The sequence below is a fragment of the Rhipicephalus sanguineus genome, unplaced genomic scaffold (genome assembly GCF_013339695.2).
Source record: "Rhipicephalus sanguineus isolate Rsan-2018 unplaced genomic scaffold, BIME_Rsan_1.4 Seq316, whole genome shotgun sequence".
NCBI lineage: Eukaryota > Metazoa > Arthropoda > Arachnida > Ixodida > Ixodidae > Rhipicephalus > Rhipicephalus sanguineus.
Genome location: NW_023615002.1, coordinates 228,834 through 242,772, shown reverse-complemented (window position 1 = coordinate 242,772; position 13,939 = coordinate 228,834). Strand labels below are relative to the sequence as shown.

At 48.1% G+C, this 13,939-nt stretch overlaps 1 pseudogene; it reads left to right on the top strand.

Annotated features, from left to right (window-relative positions):
* Positions 1 to 13,939, top strand: part of LOC125756621 (putative nuclease HARBI1) — a 30,445-nt pseudogene that overhangs the window by 145 nt on the left and 16,361 nt on the right.

Here is a 13,939-nt window from a genome sequence, read left to right as displayed (position 1 = left end):
GTGGTTCTCATGTTCAGCAAACATACTCATCGGGGAAAGCGAGCTCTCATCTGTTATGGTCAGGTACATAGACATTCTTAAAATGCTCCGACCGTTTGTGACTACAGAGAATGCAAACCCGAGACACCAAACTGTCGCTCCACGAAGGCGCGATGCACGACCCGATAGACGCGCCCTTGTTCTGAATGTAAACATCTTGCTTTAGACATACGCACATAGTAAAAAATATTGCGCCAAAGCGAGGGAATTTCACAAGCTTAACACTGCTTGGTTCTGAATATCAATCTCACCCATGTCGTAAATTCTTTAAACGATCTTTATTACTCGCTCCCACGTATTGGGGCGTTGAAATGCATCAATGAAAGCAATGAGCTCCAAGGTTGCTCGATCAAACTTTTTGCTGCTACAAAATGCGAAAGTTAAATAAACGGGAAATGTTGTGTGCCAGTATCACGAAAAAAGCAGTGTACACGTTATTGTTCACCGTTACGCACACAAAATAGTCCTTATCCTTGCTTGAAAACGGACATTTAGTCCGTATTTTACACGTACTCTCGATCCCAGACTTGTGAAACGCACGCCTTTGCTTACTGAGGCGGCCCTTAGGAAAGGAAGGTTGAAGGAAGCTTTTAGAATACAATGGCTCCCTTAAAGAGCTTCTTAAGATAAGGAGGCACAAAGGGATCCTCACGTAAGGTAAGGAAATGGTATGAGGTAAGGAGCGTTTCAGAATACGGGCCTAAAAACCATATGGTTCCTACACATTTTGCATAAGACGACTCGAAGTCGAAAGCCATGGGTGTGGGATATTCTTCTCATTGCGTCGGTTTCACGCTTTCGTAAATAAGCGAGATTCAGGCGAGCGCCATTGTTTTCTCAATAACGAGCACAGCGCGAAGAGGAACTTAGGGATGCTACCGAGGACTTCTTATTTGTAGCAATTTCTGGAGCAGCGAAATTGTCATTTTGGCGCATTTTGGAGCAGCAAAAGTTTCCATATAGGAGCACTTTGGAGCTGGTAATTTCGCGGAATGGTGCACCCTGAAACAGCGAATTTCACATTCTGGAGTACACTGGAAAAGCAAGTAGCATTTACTTTCAGATACCTGAATAATTATTATGGGGCTCTTATAAAGAGTTAGATAAACATCTTGATTTCTTGCAAATCTCACAGAGAAAATGTAGCCCGGAGCACTCGTTATTTCACTCAATTATGCAAACATAAAGGCGTCATGCAGTTGGATGTTGTGGAATAATATCTTCAGATATTTTTTCGACAATCAAATAAGCAGAAACCTGGACCAAATAAACTCACAGGGTCACTTGTGCATTCACCCAAGACGACTCGAAGGCGACAGACATCTTTTTCTTCTCTGTCCATGTATTGATGCTGTCCCGCCACCCTCCAATAGTATTGTGCAGGATCGAAGACATGTCACCTGGTTTTGCACTTCCTCCGTGATCGGCAACCTTTGACCAAGCTACGATTTCATGTGATGACGGCATCATCTGGAGTTACGTCACGTGGCATCAAGGTAGAATTTGTGACGTCATGATGACGTTATTACATGTTGATTTTTTATCACTCGTGCTGTGCCCGATGGCGCGGGACGCTGACGGTCAGTTTTCGTGTTTGATAAGGCATGTAAGTCTTTCACCTTAAGAATTGTACATAATGAAATAACCCTCCAAACATAAGGCGTTTTGTTGTCGAGCCGAACAGCAGTGCTTAATTGTAGTTATTCGAAAAATGTTGGAGAGGGAAATAAAGAGGGATAAAGAAACGGATGGATATTAGATTGTATTACATGTAATGTTATACAAACAGGCGAAATAAATTTTTAATGTTTTTTTTGCTCACATAATGACGGAGACTTGAAACAAGCAATCCCCAACCTCTGCCATCGTGCTCGTGGATATCCGACGCAAAACAACTCTATGTGAAACCGAGCGTTAGCGCTTCTAACGTATGCATGGCACAAATTCGCGAAACGACTTTTATAGTAACCATGACATCAAAGACTGTTTGAGGCGAAAATGTTTGAGGCCCGTGTACTTAGATTTAGGTGCACGTTAAAGAACCCCAGGTGGTCGAAATTTCCGGAGCCCTCCACTACGGCGTCTCTCATAATCATATCGTGGTTTTGGGACGTTAAACCCAGATATTAAATTATTAATTATTAAAAGACTCGTGTAGCTTTCCTTAACAGCTTCGACGGTATGGGGTGATAAAGCAGCATGATTCAAGTGCGAGGACGTAGGTGCAGGGGCCCCAAACGTTTTTGAAATGGTCCCGTCGCAGGCAATCTCAGCGCCAATCTCAGGAGCGCAAGACAAATCGAGCAGGAAGCCATACACATAGAGTGAAGGCGAACAAACAGTGTGCACTTTATTGCGTGGAGAGACGCCATAACAACGTTCCGTGGTGCAAATGACAGCCTGTACATTTTGCAAACACACAATTCTGCATTCTAGCAACGGGGGTGTCAGATTCCTCGTCAATATTGGGGGGGGGGGGCTGTGAACCTACGAGACCCCTGACTTTAAGCACTACACAGGAGAGGCTACATAGGCACCGTGCATGGCGTCGTAGCTTAATAGGTACGCACGCGCTAGCAGCGTTTATAGATATATTGTGGCGGCCTCACGGTCTCACAGGAGCAGCCAGACACCCTTTCCCATCTGTGACTGTCGGTGAAATCTTATCGCGTTGTGTGCGGGAAAGGGAAGTGGGGAGAGGGAGCCGTAGGCGGAAATAAAGTCAGTTGTGCTTGTTCTTCAGGGACGCACTACTCGCTTCTTTCTGCTGATTCCCTGCTGCGCGCGCGTCCCGCACAACAACTGGGTGAGCCGGAAGAGCAGTAAGTGCTATGGACACATTTCAAGGCAACGACACTCTCCAGCGTCGACGTCAGACCGTCTCCCTTTTGGACTGTGGATCGTGCATTGTGGTTCATTCAGGTTTAATCACAGTTCGCTGTATGGCGCACCACAGCCGATTGCACGAAATACCATTATGTGGAGAGCAGTCTGCCCCCATCAACCGCTAGCGAAATTCGAGGCATGTTGCTTTCCCCACCCGCAGACAACGTTTACGAGGCGTTGAAGGCAACATTCATTCGCAGGATCACCCCCGAACGCCAACGGCTGCGACAGCTTCTCCTGGAAGCCAATCTCGGTGACAGAACGCCAAGCGAGCTGCTGCGTCGCAAGCAGCAATTATTGGGCAGCAAGTGGATGGTCTTGAGAGCCGGCTGCTCCCATAAATACTTCTACAGAAAATTCCACCGAACGTCAGAATGGTGATGACTGCCTCAAATGAAAACGATCTATCCAAACTGGCCGAGTTAGCTGACAAGCTCGTGGTGGTAGCTCCCACATCAGTCGCGGCCGTCACAAGCGCACCGTCTCCACATGAGCAGCTTCAAGACATGAACCAAATCTCGCGTCTCGTGGACTCCGTAGCTGCCCTCCATACCGTGTCACGGTCAACCAGTCAGAGTGCTGCGCAGTAACCAATGAAACGCCAAAGTTATGTTGGTACCATCGCAGGTTCGGCAATGCTGCACGCAAATGCTTACTACCATGCGAGCTCTCGGAAAATGCCCCGGGCAGAGGCAGAGGGCTAACAACGCTGCCGCCATACGAGAACGTCGCTCAGCAGTCCCCTTCCTAACCGACCTTAACAGTGTCTTGCGCTTCCTTGTCGACACAGGCGCCAAAGTGAGCATACTGGCAGCATCGCCCGCGGACCGCATGCGCCCGAACACATCGCCTCTGCAAGCAGTCAACAACATGGTCATCGCCACGTACCGAAACCGCTCCCTAACCGTCAGTTTGGTCCTGCAGAGAATGCTACAATGGATCTTTATAGTAGCCGACGTGAATTTTTTCTTCTCGGGCGGATTTTTTGTGCCATTTCGGACTTTAGTTGACGTGCGTAAGGCGTGGCTACATGATCCTGTGTCACAAAGCGATGTAAAGGGCAAGCCTTCAAGACATACGCCACTCGGACCTACACTAATCAAGCCAGCAGGCCCTCTTCATTTCCCTTCCATACTGGGCGAATTTTAAGACCTGACACACCAGCACCAAGTGGGATCCCCAGTAAAACACGGCGCGTTTCACCACATCACCACTTCTGGGCCACCGGTTCCGATCGACCACGTCGATTGTTTCTTGAAACTGCCGTGGCTCGATATTTGGTAGGCATCATCCAACCCATCTTCCAGTTCTTGGGTATCTCCCTGCACATGGTCCCTAAGCGGTCATCGGGTGACTGGCGCCTTGCGTAGGACTCGAGCTCTGAACAGTGTCACACGCCCGACAGGTACCTGTGCCATATTCAGACATACGGGCAGGTCTGCATGGGGCCACAATTTTTGCGAAAATTGATCTCGTCCGTGCATACCACCAGATACCGTGTCCCCGGAAGACGTCCCAAGACTGCTATCACTACACCCTTTGGTTCATTGGAATTCCTGCGCATGTCATTTGGCGTTTTCAGTGCAGCTCAACGTTCCAAAGGCTCATCGACGGTGTTCTACGGCGCCTAAATGTTTGTCACGCCTACCTCGACGACTTTCTTATCGCGAGCACCACCCCAGAAGAACATGAAAAGCACCTGCGGATTGTTTTTCGGCACCTATCTGAGCACTGCGTAATCGTGAACGCGGCCAAAATTGAACTCGGCGCGCCCGAGTTATCAGTTCTGGGCCACATCATTTCGAACTCGCGAGCACGATCCCACCCATGTAAAGTGCAGGCCGTGCAAGACTTCCCACTGCCAACCACGAAGCGTCAACTGCGTGAATTCCTCGGATTGCTAAATTTACCACCGCTTTGTGCCTAAATGCGCCCATATCATACAACCGCTTCACGGACTGTTCAAGGCACCGCAAGGGTCTTCAAATGACCTTCCTTGGTGCAAAGAAGCGCAAAGTGATTTCAACTAAAGCATGCAGGCCTTGGAAAATGCGGCTCTCCTGGCGTACCCCAGTGTTAAATGGTCGATGCCTCAGAGAGATCTATTGGTGCCGTGTTGCAACAGCTGAGCGAAGGTACAAAACACCCAACTGCATTCTTCTCGAGAAAGCTGACACCTCCTGCGCGCCGGTATAGCGATTTCGGGCGCGAACTGCTAGCCGTCTACTCAAGTATACGCAACTTATCACATTTCTTGGAAGGGGTGGAGTTCATTTTAACCGACCATAAGTCGCTGACCTATACCCTTCGCTCTGTGCGTTAGGACGGTGGCACGCACACGGCCCGTGAACTTGGGCAACTGGCTACATCTCCGAGTTCACAACAGACATCGGCCACCTAAAAGTGAGCGACAACATCGTTGCCGACACCCTGTCGCGGAGCGCTATAAACGCCGTCAACGATCCAGAAGGAGTTAACTTCGACGCGATGGCAGCAGCCCAAAGAGAAGACGAAGAGCGAAAAAGCCTCCTAACAACAAAAACGGCCCTTAAACTACACTGGACGCAGATTCCGGGATCAGGCGACCAGATTTTCTGTGACACCTCCACACGCAACCCACGCCCCTTCGCGTATCGTGCAATCAAAGCTACGCAAACGTTTCTCACAGCAAGGTTCATCTGGCCATGTATCAACCGAGACGTGCGTTTCTGGGCAAGAGGACGCGTACCATGTTAGCGTGCCAAAATTCATCGACATGCTGTGACCCCGTTGGCAAAGTTCATGCCTCCAGACGCGCGCTTCGACCACGTACACCTCTACCTTGTCCGACCACTGCCGCCTTGCCAAGAACATGCCTATTTTGACGTGCATTGACAGATTCACGCGCTTGGCGGAAGCCATACCTATAGCGGACATCACTGCTGACACGGATGCCCCCGCCTTTTTGCACCATAGAGTTGCTCGTTTCCGTGCATCATCCATAATAACAGCGGACCGTGGAAGGCAGTTAAACGCATCACTTTTGCCAGCATTACTCGTTCCCTTGGTGCGTCTCGCATCAGAACAACCGCCTACCACCTGATTAGCAACGGCATGGTGGAACCTTTCCACCGCCAGCTCAAGTCTGCGCTCGTCGCAACAGAAGAGCGCAGCTAGGGGGAGGCACTGCCACTCATTTTCTTGGGAATCTGGACAGCTGTCAAATCAGACATCGGCTGCAGCGCGACCGAACTGGTCTACGGAACGACACTACACCTTCCTGGAGAATTCTTCACGGGCAGTCCGCAAGACGGTTGTATAGGCACCACAGCCTACCCACTGAGGCTACGTGACATAATGGAAAACCGTCGCCCTAAGCCACCGCAACGGGCAGCGCCACGCCCGGTGTACGTAACAACGAACTCGCTTCGTGCACACACGTGTTTGTGCGCCATGACGCAGTTCATCGGCCACTCCAACCACCGTATGACGGGCCATTCCGAGTGCTACGTCGAGGTGAGAAGTTTCACTATCGACGTGCGTGGTCGTCAAGAAGCGGTATCAGTCGATCGGCTGAAGCCAGCGCATATTGAAGTTGCAGACATCGTTTCACATGCATCATCATTTGTTACACCGCCCTCCAAGGCTCTACGCGTTCAAACACGCCAAGTCACAAGGACACGCAGTGGACGAGTCTCCAGGGCGCCCGTCGTATGGACTTGTGAACAATTTAAATCGTCCTGTGAACGTTCGCTAACTCACTAGGAGGGGAAGTGATGTGGCAGCCTCACATCCGCACGCCAGGCAGACACCCTTTCCTACCTTTGACTGTCGGTAGTCTAATCGCGTTGTATGCGAAAGGGAAGTGGGGCGAGGGAGCGCAACCGAGCTGCAGAGTTGTACGGTCACGGAAATAATGTCAGTTGTTGCTTGTTCTTCAGGGACGCGGTACTTACTTCTGTCTGCAGATTCCCAGCCGCGCTCGCGCCCTGCTCAGCAATCTAAACGTTACATCTGTTGTACGACTGCATGTAGTTAAGTATCTAGAAACGCTGCGCTCGAGCGCTGTGTCGTCTGCAAAGTAATCCTTCGTTCGTGGCTGTGAAGTTGGTGGCCTCAAGATTAAGCTTCACATGTATTGACGCGCCGGCGATGCCATTGCCGGTGATAGATGCTGTCAAACCTGAGACTCTGGTGCAGTTTGGCGCAATTTACGTCGATTTTTTGAGGATATCGCAGTAAATCTAATTTGGTGAACTTCCGAGCAGTTTGCGCAGGAGTGGAATCACTGGGAAGTGTAAAAAGTTAACGCTAAGCTCGCGCCCAGGCAGCCCCGAATGGCTCCCGGCGGTCACTTTTGCAGTTCCATGAGGCATATAAGGCTTTCGGCTTAATAATGCATCCGTATATCCTCTCCCTCCACCCGCAAGCGGAAATACTTACAATGGTCAGTGATTTCATTCTGCACCTCGGATTGCAATCCGAGAACAAACCAAGCACGCATCCTTGGCATCGGCTTTGCTGAAGCTCGATAAAAAAAAAAGCGGCAGTGCTTATCGTCGACTGTGCGCGCAACCGAGGAGAGCGCGATTTCCTTAGCATACGCAAGAGGACACCACGTGTGACATTGTGATATTTTTTGCAGCTATCGCTTTACAAACTTTATTCTCGTAATGACAATTTGTTTTCCTGTACGTCGCACTCCATGTGCGGCTGTTGCAATGTGCCAGGCAATGAACGGGCAAAATACACATGATTTTACATTTTTATTAGTGGCATACGTTCAATCAAAAATACAATTATTACAGACATTTATATACCTTCATAAATCGTCCATCCAGTACAAACCACACACTATACAGGCGTAAAAGGACAGAAGGGCTGTGACACCTTTAAAAGAACAATGTCTGAGGTTGTGTGACAGAAGGTCAATAGCTCAACGGCGTTGACGACTGCGTGTCTGAGGACAAGTAATTGCAGGTTTCTTGTGCTAAAAAGTTGTCGTGATGCTTTAGGCGAACTTGAAGGATTTGGCGTAGCTTTTGTCTGCCAACCTATTGCTTCTCCTGGTTCATGTGGTAAACCCAACGTCGTAACGCGCGGAACCGGAAGTCGCACGCAAATGCGTTCTGCTATAAATATGGCTGCCTCAGCAGCAGCCATCCTTGACTTTCGCCAGAGAAACCATGGAGTACTTCATGGCTTAGCATGTGGGAGGTAACCCAGTATCTCAGTAACCTGCGATTCGCTGATGATATTGCATTGATGAGTAGCGCGGGAGACGAATTACAGCTCATGATTAATGAACTGGATACGGAAAGTAGAAGGGTAGGTCTGAAAATTAATATGCATAAAACTAAAGTAATCTGGAGAAATCTTGGCAGAGAACAGCGCTTTGTGATAGGTGGCGAGGCACTGGAAGTTGTAAAGGAGTACGTCTACTTAAGAGAGGTAGTAGCCGCGGAGCTGAACCATGAGAGTGAAATAACTAGCAGAATAAGGTTGGGATGGGGCTCATTCGGCATGCATTATAAAATCATGAATGGTCGTCTACCACTATCCCTCAAGAGGAAGGTATTCGCAATGTCCCTAGACTGTGGCGCCGCCAAGCGGAATTCCGGAGCGTCCTCTCGAGGAGGGTTAGTAGACGACAAAATGGCAGCGCTACGCAGTCGCTTCCCTTGTTCGGCTGTGCTAGCCTCAGTGTTAACGCGTTGGAAAGAAAGGAACACTACGACTTGGCATGTTCCCTGCATCAGTGAACAAACCGGGCCCTCCATGACACGAGAAATCTGATTCGCTCTTGCAAGACGCGAAGTTTTCGTGAAAATACGTGGCAACTCGCGCTTTCAATGCTAGCCCACAGCTTCACGAGGCTTTCTGTAGCCACGTAGGTTAGTTAAATGTTATCGTCTAACATTCAGTTGAAGCTCACCCTGTTTTACTTGCATATAGCATTGGTCAGTGTTTCTTGTAGTGCATGAATCTCATAACACTGTACGCGGGAGGTCGCGCGGGCTCGCGATGTGCTCTTGTATAACTGAGCGATCTCAAGTTGGCGATACATTAAAATAGGGACTATATTCTTTGTCAGCAAAGCGCTGTTACGAATCGTGTGAGCGACGTTTCAATCATTCGAGGACGCGTCTGCTCGACGCCTTTCGTGGAGCGAAAGCTTTCCACGCCGTCCTTCGCCAGTGTGTTGGTTTCATAGCCAGCGCTGCGCCGCTTGTTTTTGTACGTTTGTTGATAGGTGGCAGCACACTGCAAGCGATTTCTTTGTTGACCGGTCTGAGAGCAAAATGTTCTCCGCTCCCAGGCGTCTCTCTAATTGTAAACGTGCATTGCATACATCACAATTATTATGGATATTACGTGGTGACGCGGAGTGGTCGAAGTCGTTCGGGGAAGGAAATTCTTCAGATTGCTTTCAGCAGTGATGTTGAAAAAACCATCTTGACGTCGAGGATTTTTCACTAGACGTAGTAGACTGTGAAAGCACCGATAGTGACAGCGACGATGAACGATCAGCTGCTAAATCACGAGGAGCGAGTTGCACTTCACGTCCCCTCGTGCATTAATGTTCTTTCACGCTCGTGAGTCACTTTGATTGTATTTGGTGTATAATATCCCTGAGCGAGATCAAAATAAAAGCATAGCTCCTCTTGTGCATTGCATGTATCACAATTATTGTGGATATTATGGAGTGCCGCATGCCGCCAACACGCTCGAGCTCGACCAGCGAAATGGTTAGAGCGATGAAACGGGCAGTCACGGCCACAATGCACGCCTCTCGGCTAAGTTCTTTGACGTTGCGAAAACATACGTGCGCATTCTTTTCGATATTCATGTTTCGATCGTGCTGATCGAACCTGCAACATGTGAATTGCACACGGCTAGAGTCTCGGCATGGCTGTGACACAAGCGCTACTGAATGGGATGTTAAATGCTTGTGTTCCGTTGAAGACGGAACTCCTTGTTCCCGACTGCGCAAGTAATGACGGCGTATTATGTTTGCAAACCATCAACACGTTACCCGTGCGGTCCCGTGCAGCAGCGATCACGCTACTCGCTGGCGGCCTACTAGTGCGGCAAATCCGTCAGGCAGGCTCGGTACGTACTACCTTGGAGTGCCGTTCAGCTCATACGTCAATTCTAGTTCATGCAGTTTTATGTATCACGCACAGGATTTCGCAAAGCATCGTTATGCACGGTAACGGAGCGGACATGTAACGTTTCACACCGCAGCAAATAATTAGGTGGCGAGTACTTAGCATTTTCCATGGTTGGGAAAGCATTTTAGTCTCATATCCATTTCAGCGCAGCTCATGACTTCATCCGGTGAAAGTGCACGGGCCGTACGTCCTATCTGTTCCTATGCTAACAAACGGGTTAACCCTCCTCCTGGCGCCATCTTGAAAAGCACGGCGCGCCACCTATAGTTCGTGGGCATTGCGAATATAACAGCTGCATCTTACCGGTACTTACCTACGGAGCAGAAACCTGGAGACTTGCAAAGTGGGTTCAACTTAAATTGAGGACGACGCAGTGAGCGATGGAAACGAAAATGATAGGTGTAACCTTAAGAGACAGGAAGAGAGCAGAGTGGGTCAGGGAACAAACGGGAGTTAAGGATATCATAGTTCAAATCAAGAAGAAATGGATATGGGCCGGGCACGCAGCACGTCGGCAGGATAACCATTGGACATTAAGGGTAACTGACTGGATTCCAAGAGGTGGCAAACGTGTGAGGGGGAGACAGAAAATTAGGTGGGTAGATGAGATTAAGAAGTTTGTAGGTATAACGTGGCAGCAGAAAGCACAGGACCGGGCTGATTGGCGGAACATGGGAGAGGCGTTTGCCCTGCAGTGGCCGTAGATAGGCTGATAATGATGATGACTTCATGGCTGCCATCGCTCGTGAGCGTCAACCTTCCCTCCGGAGAGAGTGCACTTCCCGCCGGCGGTTCCGCCTAGCCTTGCATGACATTCCGGACCAGCAACTGCGCAATTACAGGTTTCCGAGGCAGCATATCCTGACCCTCTGCACGGCACTCGAGCCTCGACTGCAGCGCCCAGTGGACGTGCAAGTCCTGCTCGCTTTGCCTTTTTACGCAAGGGGCAGCTTCCAGAATACGGTAGGGGACACGGTTGGCGTTAGCCAGGCGAGTGCGTTGCGCGTTGTGGGAGATGTTACTGACGCCCCGTGCTCGCTGGCTGCGGAGCACATACGCTTCCCGGCGACACTGAGGGCTGCTAATGCTTCCGTCATCGGTGAGTTGAACTTTCGCAACTAACCTTGTTGCTTCACGTGCAGTGTCATAACGGCTGTAGTTTTTTGTAAGCGCTGCAGATTTATTGTTAACCGATGTAAATCTCTGGAATGACACATGTGTTACTACTAGCCCACTATGCATCTTGGTACCAGTAATAATGCACACGATATCATGTACGAGGGATAAGTTTCTACAGCTGACATTGTTGAGCAATTTTTTTGTTGTTTGGCCTACGCATAGTTTTTTTCAGATTAATTGGTGCCTTTCTGTTATCTAGGATGTGTCACAGTTTTGCGGAAAGTGATTTAGGTAAATTAACATTCCAGGAGTCATGAATAGGCTTTTTACAAATTGCCTTGGTTTCTTCTCATTAGTTGCATGCAATGTTGTTCTTGTGGCAGCACCAGTATTTCACGAGAATACACGGTTATGCTGCAAAATGTTCATTTCCACTATCACACACCGTCTTGCTCACCGTCTTGAGAAGTTAATCATTCATGAGATGCCTTAACACACTTGATTACGAAAACATACCAAAATATGCAGAGCTTATGTGGCACTTCAGTGCAGGCACGTAGGCAAGAGGGGGGTGTCAGCCCCCCCCCCCCAAAAAAAAAAATTCGTCTAGCCTTCCATATTCCCTGGCAACTTCTTTTTGCTTTTTGCCATGGAAAGACTTTTTTCGAACAATTAGGCCTTGCCCCCCCCCCCCCTGAAAAAAAATCCTGCCTGCGTGCCTGCTTCAGTGTTTCATGGTGCGTAAGCATACTAGATGGGCTTAACGGAATGGTATGATTACGTTGCTGCCTAATATGTCTTAACAGCACTTTCAATAGCTGTTTATTAATCTTCTTTTTAGCCTTTTCGCAGATCGCACAGTTCCCGGAGGTCCTGGGATGCATAGATAGCACACATGTGCAAATCAAGCCTCCTAAGGACCAGGAACACGTGTACCGAAACAGGAAAGGCCTCTACTCAAACAATGTACAGGCTATCTGCAATGCTGAGGGTGCCATCACGCAGCTGGCATCATGGTTGCCCGGAAGCACTCACGACAGCTTTGTTTGGGCAAGCTGTGACCTGCGGAGGTGCTCTGAAAGAGGGGAATTGCCTGACGGCTGGTTGCTAGGTAAGTTCTTTTTAAAGATATAGATGACAAAGCAAACAGCAGTTCATGTGCACGCCTTCAGACTGTTTTTTAATAGTGGCTGATTGTATTATTCACCCACATTGGTGTCAATTGTACTGTCATTATGAAGTAAACTACTGCGAACTCTGTATTCATATATATATATATATATATATATATAATATATATATATACACACTGAAGAAGCTTTTCCAATGGGCCAAACGTACTTGGGAAGAGAAGAGACACAACTAAGCGGTTGTCTTAATTTTATTTGCCAACGGTTTCGACCGGAGGACCGGTCTAGCCCTGACGAAGACCGGTCCTCCGGTCGAAACCGTTGGCAAATAAAATTAAGACAACCGCTTAGTTGTGTCTCTTCTCTTTCTATATATATTATATATATATATATATATATATATATATGAGAGAGAGAGCGACACACACACACACACAGTTGAACCCCTTTATAATAGACTTGCACGGGGGCATCTTGTGTTTTATAAGAGGTGCCTCTTTAGCCAGGGTACCACGTTTACATTTTCTCTCAATCCCTAGTTAGTAGGCACCTGAGTCTCTTATACCCAATTGTCTGTATATATATATATATATATATATATATATATAATATATATATATATATATATATCTATATATATACTGCTGTTTTGCAACTAGCAGGGACACAGAGTATCAGTTTAAACATGACGCCACTCAAATGGAGTAATAGTGCAATTTGCCTGCCACACCATAATTTTTCAAACATTATGCCTTGTTATTTCGGCACCATACATATTTTCATGCTATATGCAGTGTCCTTAGTAGTGCGTTTATTTCAACCCGTCCCATGTGACATGCATACAACCTTGTTCCTCTGTTAATGTGACTCTGGGTATGCCTTAGAGCCATGGCTGCTCACCCCTCTAAGGTCTGCGGCTGGCCCAGCGGAGGAACGCTCTAAAGCAGCCCATACCCGGACGAGGCAGGTCATTGAGCGGACCTTTGGAATTCTCAAGGGACGCTTCACCTGCCTGCATCAATCCGGGGGTGTTCTGCAGTATAGCCCAGCAATGTGCGCCAAAATTATGGTGGCAAGTGCGGTGCTGCACAATGTGTGTCCGGCATGCCATTAGCCTTGACGCTACTGATGGTGAGTGTTTGTTGTTGCTGTAGTAGCTTATTATTATGTGTTTTGCAAAAGTACTTCGTTAGTAGAAATATTGATGACCAACAAATGCACTAGCAATTCGCAACTGCCATGCAGCTCAGAAAAGTGATGTTGCTCAAGCTTTAAAGCTATACACGTGAGATATTTTATTCCTCATAATGAAAAGTTCATCATTAGCTCGGTCAGCTCCTACCTCACAACTTGATTCTTTAGGAAAATATCGAACTTGCTCAAACCACTGCACATGATTTTCCAGTTTCTGTAAATACGGCTTAGAAATTGGTACATAGCTGTACTGATACAAACATACATGAGTTTTAGTAGCGTACCACAGTAGTGAAGGTATGAAGAGAAAAGATCGCGCTGTGCAGGAACAGAATGTTGCAACGGGGAGAGTGTATTAGGTAAAACGCTTAACACAGGAACAGGATTTTCATGTATTGTCGCTTTCTCGTGACCCTT